General features: G+C 51.3%; 1 pseudogene; it reads right to left on the bottom strand.

The window, feature by feature from the left end:
* Positions 1-271: 271 nt before the first annotated feature.
* Positions 272-16,692, bottom strand: LOC123067403 (aspartic proteinase nepenthesin-1-like; annotated as a pseudogene).
* Positions 16,693-17,407: the final 715 nt, after the last annotated feature.

Raw genomic sequence — 17,407 nt, 5'->3', positions numbered from 1 at the left:
ACGTACAAAAGATTACAGGATTTTACAGGCTCTTTTCATCTAGTAACCAATCATAAATTTGTCCTTCCCCTGATTTTTAGGGGGTGGGCCGTGTTCCTCACCTATTGACCAATCAAATTAACCCTTTTTGTAAAACCTTGTAACTTTTTTGTACGTGTAGCGTTACTCTCTAGAGCCACCCCTTTATTCATGGAAGTGCTTTGAATATCATTTGATCCCATGCTGCCATGCATGTAAAAATAGTTAATCGTTTAAAGTGTCCAGGTAGACCTCAGAGCTTACTACAGTCGGTGGGGACAAATGATAATTGCCCTACGGTGATGTTTAAGCAGAATGAGGAGTCCTCTTCGTTAAAGGACATGTAGCTGTCCCCATGCAGCCTCATGTCCGCACCGCCGGCGAAGTGCAGCACCATGTCCGGCATGGCCGGGAGCTGCCGCTCCCCGGCAAGAGCCGGGAAGCAAGGGCTCTCCAGGCTCGTCGTGTTGAGCACCGGCTGGTCGAGCACCTCGGCCATGTGGTTGGCGACCACTCTGAAAGCACTTTCCACGAGGACCGTGAAGATGGTGCCGGAGTCGACAATCATCCCGCCCGTGCCGTCGGCGTGCAGCTCGAAGGTTTGGTTCAGGATCGACAGGCGAGCGTCGCCGAGCGATATGCCCTCGAGAGAAACATAGTATCACGATGGACTCTGTGGGCTCTGCACAAGCGGCGTCGACTGCACGGCGGTGCCGCCCCCGTGGGCCAGCTCCGCGAGGGAGCCGAACGAGACGTGGCTGCCCAGACTGGTATTGAAGAAGTCGGTGAGGCAGTAGGAAAACTTCCCGAACCCTAGCTGCGCCACGAGGGACAGGCTCCCGCGACCGAAGCCGACGAGCCCGGTGGAGTTGTACCAGTCGCCCCCGTTGTCTCTGCCGCAGCCGAACGCGACAGCTCCGGCAAAGCCGGCCGGTACTTGGCCGGGGCCAGAGCCGAACGTGAGCGTCTCCGTGCCCAAGACGCCAGCCGAGTGGGAGCCGTCGCTGTAGGCGTAGCGGTAGCCACAGAGGGAGCTAGGGGCGCATCCACGGCTCCACACGGGAAGGCACGCGTTGCTGGAGCAGGTCAGAGGGGAGAAGCTGGACAAGGCAGTCGGGTCATAAACGGGCGTGTCCTGCGGGAAGCAGAGCTTGCATGGCTGACACTGCGTCTAGGTGAGGTCGCTGCCAGTGTCGAAGAGGGCGAGGAACGACACCGCCGGCGTCCCGATGGCGAGCTCCATGAGGTACTCGGCTTGGCCTGAGCGGAGCCGTGGCCCGGCCTCCAAGCTGGAATATGCCGTGGCCGCTCGGAGGCTGTCGTGGTTCTGAGTCTGACAGTAGAATAGGGGGTAGGAATGGAGAGGGAAGATCCTAGCTATGGAGTAATTGTATACACAAGATGTTTACGAGTTCAGGACCTTCTCGGAGGAAGTAACAGCCCTACGTTTGGGAGTCCGGAGGCGGTCGACTGGATTATATGAGTATGAGTTACAGGGGTGCAAACCCTTTAAACTGAGGAGGGGGGTGGCTTATATAGAGTTCGCCAGACCCCTCCAGCCCTTCGTTATGCAGGGTTTAAAGTACATTAAGATCGGGGGTTACTGGTAACGTCCCACATAAAATGCTATGATGACCATAAAAGCTACTTAATGACCGGCCGTTTGTGTGCAGAGTGACTTTAGATCTCCTGGCAGTCGAGTAGTTGGCTTCATGGTCGAGTGTCTTCAAGTCTGTCGAGTGAAATACTTCTGAGTCGACTGACAGGTGGTTTCTTCTAGAGATGTCCTTGGGGAGGGTATCTTGGACAGGTCCATGACCCTACCCTAGGTACATGGCTTCATCATTAGCCCCCGAATGGATCGAGGTTTGAGTGGGGAAGGAGTTGAGAACTCTTCCGGCCCATTTTTCGTGCTATGAGTATGTCTTGTTCTGGATAAATGAACTTAGGTGACGACACCAACTTCTTTTTCAATCGCCTTGATCCATTCTTTGTATCCGTCGAGTGAATTTTCTGTACTTGAAGATCTCCGAACGACAGAGTGGAGGAAATCTCCCGTCTGACAAGTTGCTCTGCAGTTCACGGACTTAGCGGGATTCAAATTTCGGGAAGCGCGCGGGGCGGAGGAGGCCGCGGTAATCGGAGGGGATAAGGCAGGAATGCCTCGATCTTTGTGCCACTGTTTTCGCCACGTATCGCCGCGCGACTGTTGCGGGATTTGACAGGATCGCCTGCGCCTACAAGTCAGTCACCCGGAAGCAACTTCATATAAGGCCCCGGACGGGGGGTTTTGAATAGTGCGCTCTCATTTCCTCCCCCTCTTCCTCAGACTTATCTGCCGCGTTCGCTTCCATCTCAGCGCCGCTGCTCCGTGCGCGTCTCGCCGGCGATGATGGTGAAGTAAAATACGGCAGCTTTGGAGTGGGCGAAGAAAGCGACGGTGAAGGCGAAGGGAAGGGCGACCAGTCAGGGCGGATCTTCGTCAAGGGTCGGCCTGCCGCAGGGCTGGATCTAGGGCGACTAGATCCGCTCGACGATTCATCAAAAAGATCTTGACGACCTGACCAATGAAGGATTGATCCCTCATGGATCGGCGCGGCTCCCGGGGAAGGAGTCGGAGCCGCAACCTCAGGAGGGTGAGTGTGTCCTCTTGGCCACCCATGTTGACCGCGGGATTTCTTTGCCGCCTCACCCTTTCTTTCGGGGATTTCTGAACTTCTTTGGCGCGCAACTCCACCACTTCACACCCAACTCCATCGTGTATCTCGCTGCTTTCGTGTCTTTGTGCGAGAATTTCTTGGGTTGTCGGTCTCATTGGGGTCTTTTCAAGCACATTTTCACCTGTCGCTCCCAGACGGTGAAAAAGTCCAATCCGAGTGACGAGAGAACACAAGTGATTCAGATGTGTGGGGGTCTTGGGGTTCAAATGAGGAGGAAAAGCTCTTTTCCGGCCATGATCCTTCCCGAGTCGATCCGTGGATGGCAGTCGACCTGGTTCTACTGCAAAGACAAGCCGACGCCAGGGCAGTCAACTAGACTCCCTCCTTTTTCCATGGACCGAGTGAGGAAGCCGTCCTCTTTGAAGGTGATCCCGGATGAGAAGGCGCAAGTTAAGGTGCTGGTTGAACGCGTTGTCCAGCTCATCCGTGACGGAGTGACCGGCATGGATCTCTTGGAGGTCTTCCTCCGACGACGCATCCAGCCGCTTCAAGCTCGAGACCATCCGATGTGGTTGTACTCTGGCACTGAGGACACCACTCGGATCCACCCGGAGGAGGTCGAGGATGCCACGCTGGAGAGCTGGCTAGCAAGCATCACAGGGAACAAGGACAACCCTCGAGGAGCCAGGAGGATTCCCTCACTCGACCAATCATACGAAGTAGACAAGGTCCAATCCTGCATCTCTGACTGTGATCCTGCTTTCTTCATTCTGTTTGCTTAAAATCAGTCGACTGACTTTTGTCTTGTTTGTTGTCTTCCAGGCCACCACTAAGATGTATTTGATGCCCAACGGGGCGCAAGAACAGGTCGAGGAGGAGGAGGCGAGCGGAGGTGAAAGTCAGGAGGAGTGGCAATCTGATGGTGAGGGGGATGAAGATGACAACGGCTCCAGTGAAGAGGAGGAGGAGGCAGTCGATCCTCCTCGCATGGAAAGGCGATCCAAGCTCATCCACGACCCCGCGGTCGAGCATGACAAAACGACTGCGCCTATTGGGCAGTCGTCGAAACGCCCTCGGACTACCTCTCCAGCACCGACTGAAAAAGCGATGAAGCATCCCCGAGCGGCACCATCAAAGCCTCCAAAGGCCTTTCCCAAGATGAGAATGGTCGTTCCCACCATTTCCGGGTAACAGCAAAACTTGCATTTTTCTCATTTATCATGGACAAACTCTTGGTCGACTCGTTGGCTAACCGACTGGTTTCTGAACTCCACAGTGCTGCAACCTTTGAGACCTCCGCCAGGAACGAAGACCAAGAAATGGAAGACGCTGCCACCTCCAACCTTGGTATGATCTCTGACGTTTCACTTTTGGTCGATTGGATTTTTGTTTTTAACTTTGGACTTCTCCTGAAGCACCTCCTCATGTCATTGATCTCCTTGATGATGACGACGAGGCGCCGCTGAGGCCGAGGAGGAATAGAAAGGCGCCAGCCGTCAAGACCACTCAGACTGCATCAGAACCTGAGACACTGGTTCACGAGGGTGGCAACATCACTCGGACTTCCGTGTCTTTCGCTGTGCCGCTGATGAGTGTTCAACCTTCGTCGTCGATTGCTGATCCGCCTTCCCTTTTCGCCACCCGCCACGTCCCAAAGGACCAAGCGGGTGCTGCTAAGGAGGCTATACGCCAGGCGGGGATCATGATGGAGCAGGTGAAGGCGATCCGAGAAGCCAGCCAGGCGGCTTATGACGCTAGCTCAGCCCTTCAAAGCAACGTCCAGGTTAGTTGTTCACCGCCTGTTCTCTTAGGATATGCTATCTGAAGATTTTCTTTCTGAAGATCTTTGTATCTGTACACCCACTGGGTGTGTCGATTGAATTTTTTGGATTAGTGGGGGCACGCTGAGTGCACCCACTGGGTGTAGTCCCCGAGACTATGGTGGACTGTTGGCGGTCGACTATAGTCTTTAAACTTTAAATTTCTTCATTCTAACTTCTTCACTTAGTCTGGTCGGACCATGTCGAGTGGAATCTTGGAACCAGTGGGGGCACACTGAGTGCACCCACTGGGTGCAGTCTCCGAGACCATGGTCGACTGCTGGCAGTCGACTAAGGTCTGAAGAACCCTTTTTTTTAAATACCATGGCTGACTGCTGGCAGTTAGCTATGGTTTACGATCAGAACCTTTTGTCTATTTCGGTCGACTGATCGGACCGAGTCGGTAGAACCAGTGGGGGCACGCTTAGTGCACCCACTGGGTGTAGTCCCCGAGACTACTGTTGAATATTTTGATTCGACTGTAGTCTTAGAAATGTTATTGTTTTTCTCTTAGTCACTCGGAAGCGACCCATCTTTTGACGTCTGTCGACTGACCCTTCGTAGAAATCTTGCGAGCTTGTGGCTTGTTACACTGAATTGGAAAACAAGCATGTCCAGCTCGACCTTGATTTGAAGCTTGTTCAGGAGAACTTTCAGAAGGCGAAGGATGAAGCAAAAGGTATGTTTGGTGAGAATCTTGACGTCTGTCTTTGTCTTTCTGTCCATTTCTGATTCTGATGTCATTGTCACTTTGCAGATAAACTGAAGGAGGCTCTGAAGAAGAAGGACCATGACCTCGCCGAGGCGCAGAAGGCAGCTTTGGACAAAACGAAGCTTGCGGAAGAAAAACTGGCTTCAGTCAAGAAACTTGAAGAGGAGAATGCCAATCTGAAAGCTGCTCTCGACGCGGCCAACAAGGAGGTCAGCCATCTGAAGAATGACAAGATAGCTCTGAGTGACAAGGCTAGCGAACTGGCAGGGAAGAAGAACAATCTGGAGGCTTATCTGGGAGGGCTCGCCAAGAAGCTATTCCTCATGCTTGAAGGTAATCTCTCCTATCCGACTGACTTGTTATCATCGACTCATCATAGAACTATTGGCTTAACTTCGAATGGTGTTTACAGAATTCTGCCAGAACTTTGAGGAAGAGACCAGTCGAGTGGAGACAATCTTGGACCCCATCAACTCTCCTGTGAAGGATAAAGCCGCTATGAACGTGCTCCGACTGGAGTCTCGTGTTGCTGGAGTTGTGGACTACCTCGCTCGACTGAAGGTTGCGGTGTCGCGACTCGACACGACACTCTGGCCAGGAAAGATGCTTCAAAATGACCTCGAGTCTTTAATGACTCGACTGAATGACGTTCCAGGTTGAGTGCAAGAATGGAAGAAGTCTTCTGCCAGGTGCGGTGCTGATGTTCCTCTGTCCCTGGTCCGTGTTCATTGCAAGGATGCGCGAGAGGACAAGCTGGCGTCCATCAAAGTGGCCAATACCAAGAAGCATGACTTCCAATCTTTCATGGAGACCTTCATTGCTGCTGCCACTTGGATTGCTGACGGAATCGACCTGGACCACTTTGTCGCGCCCTCCAGTCCTCCACCTGAGGAGTAAAAAACTGCTATGCTTCGTCTTAAATTTGCCTCAGAATGTCGAGTGGTTTTGTAACCGATAAACTTTTACAGGCTTGATGCCTGAGCACTTCCGAATCCCTAGGACGTTATCTGAACTTGGCTTATCGCTGAATATGCCTGTAGTTTGCCTTCGAGCGAACTTTGTTCTTCACTCGGAATATACTTTAGTGGTTGAGTCGCAGCTCTGAGGTGGAAAGTGTAGTCGACCTGCACTTCATCGCTCTTGCAGGAAGGGATGGAGCATATATGGCAGTCGACCTGCGTCCTTGCGGATCAGGATGGAACGCACATTGTATTTGTGGCGTATCTCAGAAGGAGAAGGTAGCAGTCGACCTGCACCTCGTCATCCTTGCAGAGCGCATGTTGTATTTTTGGCGTAGCTCAGAAGGAGAAGGTAGCAGTCAACCTGCACCTCGTCATCCTTGCAGAGTGCATGTTGTATTTGTGGCGTAGCTCCGAAGGAGAAGGTAGCAGTCGACCTGCACCTCGTCGTCCTTGCAGAGCGCATGTTGTATTTGTGGCGTAGCTCCAAAGGAGAAGGTAGCAGTCGACCTGCACCTCGTCATCCTTGTGGATCAGAATGGATGAAGTACTTAGGCGAGTACTGGACTGTAGCTAAGCCCCCGAGTGGGAGGATTGCTCTCCACTCGGTAGGATTTTTTAAATACTTAGGCGAGTACTGGACTGCAACTAAGCCCCCTAGTGGGAGCATCGCTCTCCACTCGGTGGGATTTTTTAAATACTTAGACGAGTACTGGACTGCAGCTAAGCCCCCGAGTGGGAGGATCGCTCTCCACTCGGTGGGATTTTTTAAATACTTAGGCGAGTACTGGACTGCAGGTAAGCCCCCGAGTGGGAGGATTGCTCTCCACTCGGTAGGATTTTTTTAAATACTTAGGCGAGTACTGGGCTGCAGCTAAGCCCCCGAGTGGGAGGTTTGCTCTCCACTCGGTAGGATTTTTAAAATACTTAGGCGAGTACTGGACTGCAGCTAAGCCCCCGAGTGGGAGGATCGCTCTCCACTCGGTAGGATTTTTTGAATACTTAGGCGAGTACTGGACTGCAGCTAAGCCCCCGAGTGGGAGGATCGCTCTCCACTCGGTAGGATTTTTCGAATACTTAGGCGAGTACTGGACTGCAGCTAAGCCCCCGAGTGGGAGGATCACTCTCCACTCGGTGGGATTTTTTAAATACTTAGGCGAGTACTGGACTGCAGCTAAGCCCCCGAGTGGAAGGATTGCTCTCCACTCGGTAGGATTTTTTAAATACTTAGGCGAGTACTGGGCTGCAGCTAAGCCCCCGAGTGGGAGGTTTGCTCTCCACTCGATAGGATTTTTTAAATACTTAGGCGAGTACTGGACTTCAGCTAAGCCCCCGAGTGGGAGGTTTGCTCACCACTTGGTAGGATTTTTTAAACTTAGGCGAGTACTGGGACTACAGCTAAGCCTCCGAGTAGGAGGCTGGCTCACCACTCGGTAGGATTTTTTAAACTTAGGCGAGTACTGGACTGCAGCTAAGCCCCCGAGTGGGAGGATTGCTCTCCACTCGGTGGGATTTTCAAATACTTAGGCGAGTACTGGACTGCAGCTAAGCCCCCGAATGAGAGGCGGGCTCACCACTCGGTAGGATTTTTTTAAACTTAGGCGAAACAGATTCGCAGCTAAGCCCCCGAGTGGGAGTCTGGCTCACCACTCGGTAGGGATTTTTTTACAAACTCAGGCGAAACGTATTCGCAGCTATGCCACCCACTGGGGGATTTCTCACGTAAACAAAAGTAACAACAATCACTGGGAAAATTATAACACTCTTGTCTTTGATAAACAAACTGTTGGGGAACGTTGTAGAAAATTAAAATTTTTCCTATGGTTTCACCAAGATCCATCTATGAGTTCATCTAAGCAACGAGTGATAGGAAAGAGATGCATCTACATACCACTTGTAGATCGCGTGCGGAAGCATTCAAGAGAACGGGGATGATGGAGTCGTACTCGCCGTGATCCAAATCACCGATGACCAAGTGCCGAACGGACAGCACCTGCGCGTTCAACACACGTACGGAGCGGATGACGTCTCCTCCTTCTTGATCCAGCAAGGGGGAAGGAGAGGTTGAGGAAGAAGGCTCCAGCAGCAGCACGACGGTGTGGTGATGGTGGAGAGGCAGTACTCCGACAGGGCTTCGTCAAGCACTTAATGGAGGAGGAGAGGTGTTAGGGAGGGGAGGGGATGCGCCTTGGATGTGGTGTGCATCCCTCCCCTCGCCCCTCTGTTCATAGGGGAAGGGGGAAGGGGGCCGGCCCCCTCTAGATGAGATCTAGAGGGGGGCGGCGGCCAAGGGAGGGGGCTTGCCCCCCAAGCAAGGGGGCGCCTCCACTAGGGTTCCCCCCCCCCAACCCTAGGCGCATGGGCCCAAGGGAGGGGGCGCGCCCAGCCCTCCAGGGGCTGGTTCCCTGCCCCCTACGGCCCATGAGGCCCTCCGAGAGGGGTGGCCCCTCCCGGTGGACCCCCGGAACCCCTCCGGTGGCCCCAGTACAATACCGATATGCCCCCGAAACTTTCCGGTGACCGTATGACAACTTCCCATATATAAATCTTCACCTCCGGACCATTCCGTAACTCCTCGTGACATCCGGGATCTCATCCGGGACTCCGAACAACATTCGGTAATCACATACAAGTCTTCCTAATAACCCTAGCGTCCCCGAACCTTAAGTGTGTAGACCCTATGGGTTCGGGAGACATGCAGACATGACCGAGACGGCTCTCCGGTCAATAACCAACAGGGGGATCTGGATACCCAGGTTGGCTCCCACATGCTCCTCGATGATGTCATCAGATGAACCACGATGTCGAGGATTCAATCAACCCCGTATACAATTCCCTTTGTCAAACGGTACGTTACTTGCCCGAGACTCGATCGTCGGTATCCCAATACCTCGTTCAGTCTCATTACCAGCAAGTCACTTTACTCGTACTGTAATGCATGATCCCGTGACCAAACACTTGGTCACTTTGAGCTCATTATGATGATGCATTACCGAGTGGGTCCAGAGATACCTCTCCATCATACGGAGTGACAAATCCCAGTCTCGATCCGTGTCAACCCAACAGACACTTTCGGAGATACCTGTAGTGCACCTTTATAGTCACCCAGTTACGTTGTGACGTTTGGTACACCCAAAGCACTCCTACGGTATCCGTGAGTTACACGATCTCATGGTCTAAGGAAAAGATACTTGACATTGGAAAAGCTCTAGCAAAACGAACTACACGATCTTGTGCTATGCTTAGGATTGGTTCTTGTCCATCACATCATTCTCCTAATGATGTGATCCCGTTGTCAACGACATCTAATGTCCATAGTCAGGAAACCATGACTATCTGTTGACCAACGAGCTAGTCAACTAGAGGCTTACTAGGGACGTATTGTGGTCTATGTATTCACACGTGTATTATGATTTCCGGATAATACAATTATAGCATGAATAAAAGACAATTATCATGAACAAGGAAATATAATAATAATCCTTTTATTATTGCCTCTAGGGAATATTTCCAACACAAACTACAGAGGTATTTTTAGTACATCTCATCCGAGTGAGTACTTAAGTATAAAAGGGGCGGAGCAGCTCCGCGTTCCAAGCTCGTGGCTCGTCAATCTGGCGATCGACATTGTAAAGACGGTACGCTCCATTGTGGAGAACTTTGGTAACGATGAAGGGGCCCTCCCAAGTAGGAGCAAGCTTGTGTGGCTTCTGTTGATCCACTCGGAGGACCAAATCTCCTTCTTGGAAGGCTCGACTCTTCACGTTTCTGGCATGGAATTGACACAAGTCCTGCTGATAGATAGTCGATCAGATCATGGCCATCTCTCTTTCTTCTTCTAGAAGGTCGACTGCGTCCTGCCGGGCTTGTTCTGCTTCACCTTCAGTGTAGAGCTCGACTTGGGGTGCATTGTGAAGCAGGTCACTCGGCAAAACTGCTTCAGCTCCATAGAACAGAAAGAATGGAGTTCGTCCAGTCAACCAATTAGGAGTGGTCCTTAATCCCCAAAGAACTGAGGGAAGTTCGTCGACCCATGCGCCTGCGGCGTGCTTGAGGTCACGCATCAACCAGGGTTTCAGTCCTTTGAGAATTAGACCATTTTCTCTTTCTGCTTGTCCATTCGACTGGGGGTGAGCGACAGAAGCGTAGTCGACTCGCGTGCCTTGAGAAGTGCAGAAAGCTCTAAATTCGTCGGAATCAAAGTTTGACCCATTATCAGTGATGATGTTGTGCGGAACTCCATATCTAAATATCAACTCTCTGATGAAGCTGATAGCAGTGCCGGCATCAAGATTCTTGATAGGCTTAGCTTCAATCCACTTAGTGAACTTGTCGACTGCCACCAGTACATGGGTGAAGCCGCTCCTGCCAGTCCTCAGTGGTCCAACCATATACAATCCCCAAACAGCGAAGGGCCAGACAAGTGGAATGGTCTTCAAGGCTGAGGCGGGTTTGTTTGACATATTGGAATAGAACTGACATCCTTCACACTTATCGACTATTTCCTTCGCCATTTCATTTGCCCTTGGCCAGTAAAACCCCGCTCGGTATGCTTTAGCCACAATGGTCCGAGAGGACGCATGATGACCACAGGTCCCCGAGTGGATATTGTCAAGAATTATCTGACCTTCTTCTGGTGTTATACATTTCTGACCGACTCCAGTTGCCCTTTCTCTATACAACTGTCCCTTTATCACGGTAAAGGCCTTGGATCGACGGACGATCTGTCGAGACTCTTCCTCGTTCTCTGTGAGCTCTTTCCTTAGGATATACGCGATGTACGGCACTGTCCTGTCGGGAGTGATGACCAAAACTTCCATGATCAGGTCGACCACAACTGGGACCTCAACTTCAGTCGGATCCGTGACACTCTTTGGCTGCGGGGCTTCCTCAGTGAAAGGATCCTATTGAACTGATGGTGTGTGGATATGCTCCAAAAACACATTACTGGGAATGGCTTCTCTCTTGGAACCTATTTTTGCCAAATCATCAGCCTCTTGATTTTTCAGTCGGGGTATATGATGGAGCTCTAACCCCTCGAATTTCTTCTCTAGCTTTCTCACTGCATCAGTAACCAGTCATGGTTGGACTTCTGATGTCCCACTCCTTCATCACCTGATTAACCACCAAATCTGAGTCACCATAGACCATGAGGCGACGGACGCCGAGTGAAATGGCCATGTGCAACCCATACAAAAGTACTTCGTATTCTGCTTCGTTATTGGAGGAATCAAAGTGGATCTGGAGCACATATCTAAGCTTATCTCCTCGGAGGGAAACCAACACTACCCCAGCACCGGAACCATTCAGCATCTTAGAACCATCAAAGAACATGGTCCAGTGCTCCGAGTGAACTTGAGTCGGCAGTTGCTGTTCTTTCCACTCAGCGATGAAATCTGCTATTGCTTGGGACTTGATGGATTTCTTTGCCTCAAACTTGATATCAAGGGGAAGGAGTTCAATCGCCCATTTTGCCACTCGACCAGTTGCATCTCTGTTGTGCAGAATCTTTGACAATGGGGCGTCGCTGATGACTGTAATGGAATGGTCAAAGAAGTAATGAGCAACCTTCTTCGTGTTCATATAAATCCCATATACAAGCTTCTGATAATGAGGATATCTTTGCTTTGATGGGGTCAAAACTTCAGAAAAATAGTACACTGGGCGCTGAACTTTGAAGGCTTTTCCTTCTTCTTCCCGCTCGACCGTAAGTACTGTACTAACGACTTGTCCTGTGGCTGCAATGTAAAGCAGCAAAGGCTCTTTGCTGATCAGGGCAGCAAGCACCGGCTGGGTGGAAAACAGGGCTTTTAGCTCTGCAAACGCTGCATCAGCTTCACGAGTCCACTCGAACTTGTCTGACTTCTTCATCAGTCGGTAAAGAGGCAATGCCTTTTCATCGAGACGAGAGATGAATCGACTTAAAGCGGCCAAGCATCTAGTAAGCTTCAGGACATCGTGCACATGCACAGGGCATTTCATTCGGAGTATAGTACCAACTTTTTCTGGGTTGGCGTCGATCCCACGTTCGGAAACGAGAAAATCGAGTAACTTTCCACCAGGAACTCCGAATGTGCACTTTGATGGATTAAGCTTGATATCATACCTCCTGAGGTTGGCAAATGTTTCAGCAAGGTCAGTCAACAGGTCGGAACCCTTCCGTGATTTGACCACAATATCATCCATGTATGCTTCCACATTCCGACTAATTTGAGTGAGCAAACACTTCTGAATCATCCTCATGAACGTGGCTCCGACATTCTTGAGGCCGAATGGCATGGTGACATAACAGAAGCATCTGAATGGAGTGATGAAAGCTGTTTTGATCTCGTCGGGTCCATACAGACGGATTTGCTGGTAACCGGAATAGGCATCTAAAAAAGATAGGCGCTCACATCCCGCAGTCGAGTTGACTATTTGGTTGATGTGGGGGAGAGGAAAATGATCTTTCGGGCAGGCCCGATTGATATGTTTGAAGTCAATGCACATGCGAAGTGACTTGTCCTTCTTGGGGACCATGACAACAATGGCGAGCCACTCGGAGTGGTAAATCTTTCGGATAAACTCTGCTGCTAAGAGCCGAGCCACCTCCTCGCCAATGGCATTTCTCTTCTGGATGGCAGACCGTCGGAGATGTTCCTTGACAGGTTTCACTTTTGAGTCGACTCATAGATGGTGCTCAGCCAGCCCCCTGGGAACACCCGGCATGTCAGCAGGCTTCCATGCGAAGATGTCCCAGTTCTCACGGAGGAACTGGATGAGCGCTTCTTCCTATTTGGAGTCGGGTGTTGTAGAGATATGCGTCGGAGCAACACTGGGGTCGGTCGGGTGAATGTGAATCGGCTTTGTCTCACCAGACGACTGAGACGCTGACTCTGAGCGGGCTTCTTGGCTCGCAACAAATCACTCGGATCTGCAGTTTTCTGGTATTCCTGCAGCTCTACCACTACCATCTGAGCATCGGCGATCTTTGAGCCTTTCTGAAAGCACTCTTCCGCCTTCTTTCGATTGCCAGTAATAGTGATCACACCTTTGGGACCAGGCATCTTCATTTTGAGGTACGCATAGCATGGTCAAGCCATGAAACACGCATAAGCTGGCCTGCCCAAAATAGCGTGATAAGCACTCTGGAAAACCACAACTTCAAAAGTCAACTTTTCTTTGCGGTAATTCTTGGAATCACCGAAAACCACATCAAGAGCGATTTGGCCGGGTGACTCAGCCTTCTTTCCAGGAATGACTCCATGGAAACTCATATTGCTGGTACCGAGTCTGGACATCGGAATGCCCATCCCTTTCAACGTCTCTACATACAAAATATTCAGGCCACTGCCACCATCCATCAAAACTTTAGTCAGTCGAGTGCCTTCGACAACTGGGTTGACCACCAAAGCTTGCCTCCCAGGGGTGGCTATGTGTGTCGGATGATCGTACTGGTCGAATGTGATGGCAGTCTAAGACCATTTCAGATAACCGGGCATCACCGGAGCAACCATATTCACCTCTCGGTTGAAAACTTTCAATCAACTTTTGCTTTCAACATCAGCAAAAATCATCAGGGTGGAATTGACCTGGGGATATCCATCATCACTATCTTCTTTGACTTCAACTTTGTCCGACTCATTTTCCTTTTCTTTGGGCTGTTTCCCCTGGAATTGCTGGATCAAGAGTCGACACTATCGAGTGGTATGTTTTGGATAAATGAATTTACCCTCCTCATCTTTCTTCCTCTGGATGTGGCACGACAAATCCATCACGTCATTCCCTTCCTTATCCTTCACTTACTTAGGGTTCCAAGACCCTTTGGGCTTCCCTTTAAACTTTCCTTGAGTCACGGCCAAGGCTTCTCTAGGAGCAACTGGCTCGGCTTTCCGCTTCTGCTTCCAACTGGAGTTCCCTCCTCCGGTTTCATGGGCGGCTGACTTGTACTTGCCACTTCGGAGCCGATCCTCTTCTTCACCATTGGCATACTTGGTGGCTATTTCCATCATTTGACTTAAAGTCATGTCTGTGGTTCGACCAAATTTTAGACTTAGCTCTCTGTTCTTAACGCCTTCCTTGAAGGCACAGACTGCCTGGTGATCAGATGCATTCTCTACCGTGTGATGCAGTGTGATCCATCTCTGGATGTAATCTCTCAAAGTTTCATTCAACTTTTGCACACAAGACTGCAGCTCTGTCAACCCTGCTGGTCGCTTGCAAGTTCCTTCAAATGTTCTGACAAACAGTCGGGCAAGATCTTCCCAAGTGTAAATGCTGCTTGGTGCTAACTGATTCAGCCATGCTCTGGCCGAGCCCTCCAAAATAAGAGATAGGTGTTTCATGGCCACCTCATCATTGCGGCCGCCAATCTGAATAGCCACTCGGTAGTCCTCAAGCCAAGTATCAGGCTTGGACTCACCAGTGAACTTACTGACTCCAGTCACCAACCTGAAGTTGGGAGGAATCACCGCGGCCCTGAAGGCTCTGCTAAAACACTCTGGTCCTGAGACGTGAACTCTGCTGCTGGTGGGCACATCTCTGTCATGGCCTTCTCGGTGAGCTCTGTTCCTGTCGACCAAACCTTGAACGATAATGGATCTCGCATCAAAGCCTGGTTCTCTGGGGTCGACTGGAATCCTTCACCCAACACTGTGCTGGCGTCTGTCATCCTGCTGTCGAGGAGCGTATGATCCACCCCTTGGGGGAGGGGTAGGCACTTGACGTCGATCATCACGATCAAATCGGTGATCATACTGCTCACGGTTCCTGTACTGATCATCACGCCGGCCTCCACGTTCCTCACGCCTCGGGGGCGATCTTGGGCTATGAGCCGACTGGACTATATTCGCAGCGATGAATCTGCTGTGAATCCTATTCCGCGACTGCGATACATCTGAATTTTGATCTCCTGCTGGCCGGAGTAAATCTCTGATCTGTAGGAAGCCTCTGTCAGCCTCTGACTGGGAAGGTTGAATCGACTCTGCTATACGGGCTACAACTGCTAGATTCTGAATCGGAGTTCGATATACCTGAGTCAGTAGTGGAAAGAGTTGACGTCGACTGGAGTCTGGAACCCGTTGCCGTGCACGCTCGTCGAGTGCTCGCTGGAGGTTCTCCAGTCGAGTGCGCTTAGCCAAGTTGGCCAAGCGCGCGTCCTCTAAGGCCCGAGCCTCGGGGGTTTCTCCAACGATAGGAGTGTGTAGCGCATCCATATTCCGGCGGCGAAGTTCTTCCCTCTGCAGCGAAGTGAGGGGCTCGGGTTGATACTCTTCATGGGCCTGCGCCGGATCGCCTCCATCGTCGCCTCCGTTGGTGCGGGGAAAGCTAGGAGGACTGCACGGACCATTGACCATCAGCACCTCCGCCGCTGGATCACTGTTGTCGCACTCGGATGCAGTCTCTGTGGAGCCAGTCGAACAGGCCGTAGAGAGATTCGTCGGGCTCAATCGCCGTGACCTGGGGGGTGGCCGACTGGCGGGCCCACCGCGTGCCTCACCCACCGCTGAAGCCTCGACCGACCGGAGCGCTTGCGCCGGCGGGAAACGGGGAGGGAGGACAACACAGGGGCCGACTGATACTGGGTCGACGGTTGCCGCAGGAGGACGCCGCAGACGCACGTGCGAAAGTGCGTCGCCCCGCGGAGGGGGAGCGTGTCGATGTCGAGTGGAGCCTCCTGAAGCCAAGCGGAGTCGTCGGCGATGAACGTGAGCGCACCGAGATGGATCTCGCGGCCCTCAACCAAAATTCCGCCTGAAACCATGATGAAGGAGATCAGAAAAATTGCAACTTCTCCAATAAGTCGCTAAGACACCTGCCCCAAGGTGGGCGCCAACTGTCGTGGTTCTGCATTTGACAGTAGAATAGGGGGGTAGGAATGGAGAGGCAAGATCCTAGCTATGGAGTAGTTGTATACGCAAGATGTTTACGAGTTCAGGCCCTTCTCGGAGGAAGTAACAACCCTACGTCTCGGAGCCTGAAGGCGGTCGATTGGATTATATGAGTATGAGTTACAGGGGTGCGAACCCTTTAAACTGAGGAGGGGGGTGGCTTATATAGAGTTCACCAGACCCCTCCAGCCCTCAGTTATGCAGGGTTTAAAGTACATTAAGATCGGGGGTTACTGGTAACGTCCCACATAAAATGCTATGATGACCATAAAAGCTATTTAATGACCGGCCGTTTGTGTGCAGAGTGACTTTAGATCTCCTGGCAGTCGAGTGGTTGGCTTTATGGTCGAGTGTCTTCAAGTCTGTCGAGTGGAATACTTCTGAGTCGACTGACAGGTGGTTTCTTCTGGAGATGTCCTTGGAGAGGGTTCTTGGACAGGTCCATGACCTTACCCTAGGTATATGGCTTCATCAGAGGCATCTTCTGTGTGCGGCTCGGCGCATCAGCTCTGCCCTGGTGAAGCTGCCTTTGGAGTCAATGTGGGTGAGCGTGAAGCGGTAGCCGGAGCCGGACGGTGGTGGCGCCGCTGAGCTGACCAGTGAGGCAAGCACAAGCAGTCTCAAAGCTTATAAATGGCCCATGAAACTGAGCATGTGTATGACCGGTGCGAAGCTGGCTAGTGCAAACTTGAAAGAGCTCTGCGGTCCGTCCGGGCTTGAAGAGTCATGTTCAAACTTTCATGTCATTATGTAGCTAGGAGAGTTTTTGAGCAGCTAAAGTTTTGCCATCTTCCTCTTCCAAGATTCTGCACCTTAATTATGACAATGTCAAGATCCACGAGAGTAAAGGACAACACTAAGTTAAGTAGTAGTGTACGTTAACAATCTTTGGAAGGTTATTTAGCATCCAGACGTACAGTATATGTCATCATCAAGGGCGGAATAACTGATAATAGAGCGTTGGAGCAGAGTTGGGCGGCCGGTTTTGCCAAATTATGGGCCCTAGAACTCCTCCTGGTGCCGCCATTTGCCACGACTGTGCATAGCTAGAGCAAAGGGTGGAAGGAGAAACGACTTGGCACACACGCACTAATCGGAATGTCGGATGCTTTGCCGCCACTGGCGTCCCTCCCACTACAAGAAAAAAACATTTGTAGCCCGAGTGCTTATACTAACGCCGAGTGTTATTTGTCGGGTGCTCTCTTATAGACACCTAAGCCGAGTACCCTCGAAAAAGTACACAGTATAAAGCGGACTCTCAGCATATCACGCGCTAAGCTGAATACCGTTAAAATGTGTTCAACTTACAAGAAACACTCGGCGTACCTATGGAAAACGCATCGGCTTACTGATGAGCCTCGGCACTATA

The sequence above is a fragment of the Triticum aestivum genome, chromosome 3B (genome assembly GCF_018294505.1).
Source record: "Triticum aestivum cultivar Chinese Spring chromosome 3B, IWGSC CS RefSeq v2.1, whole genome shotgun sequence".
Lineage (NCBI taxonomy): Eukaryota > Viridiplantae > Streptophyta > Magnoliopsida > Poales > Poaceae > Triticum > Triticum aestivum.
The sequence above is the reverse complement of the archived record's forward strand: the minus strand, read 5'-3'. Positions and strand labels throughout refer to the sequence as shown.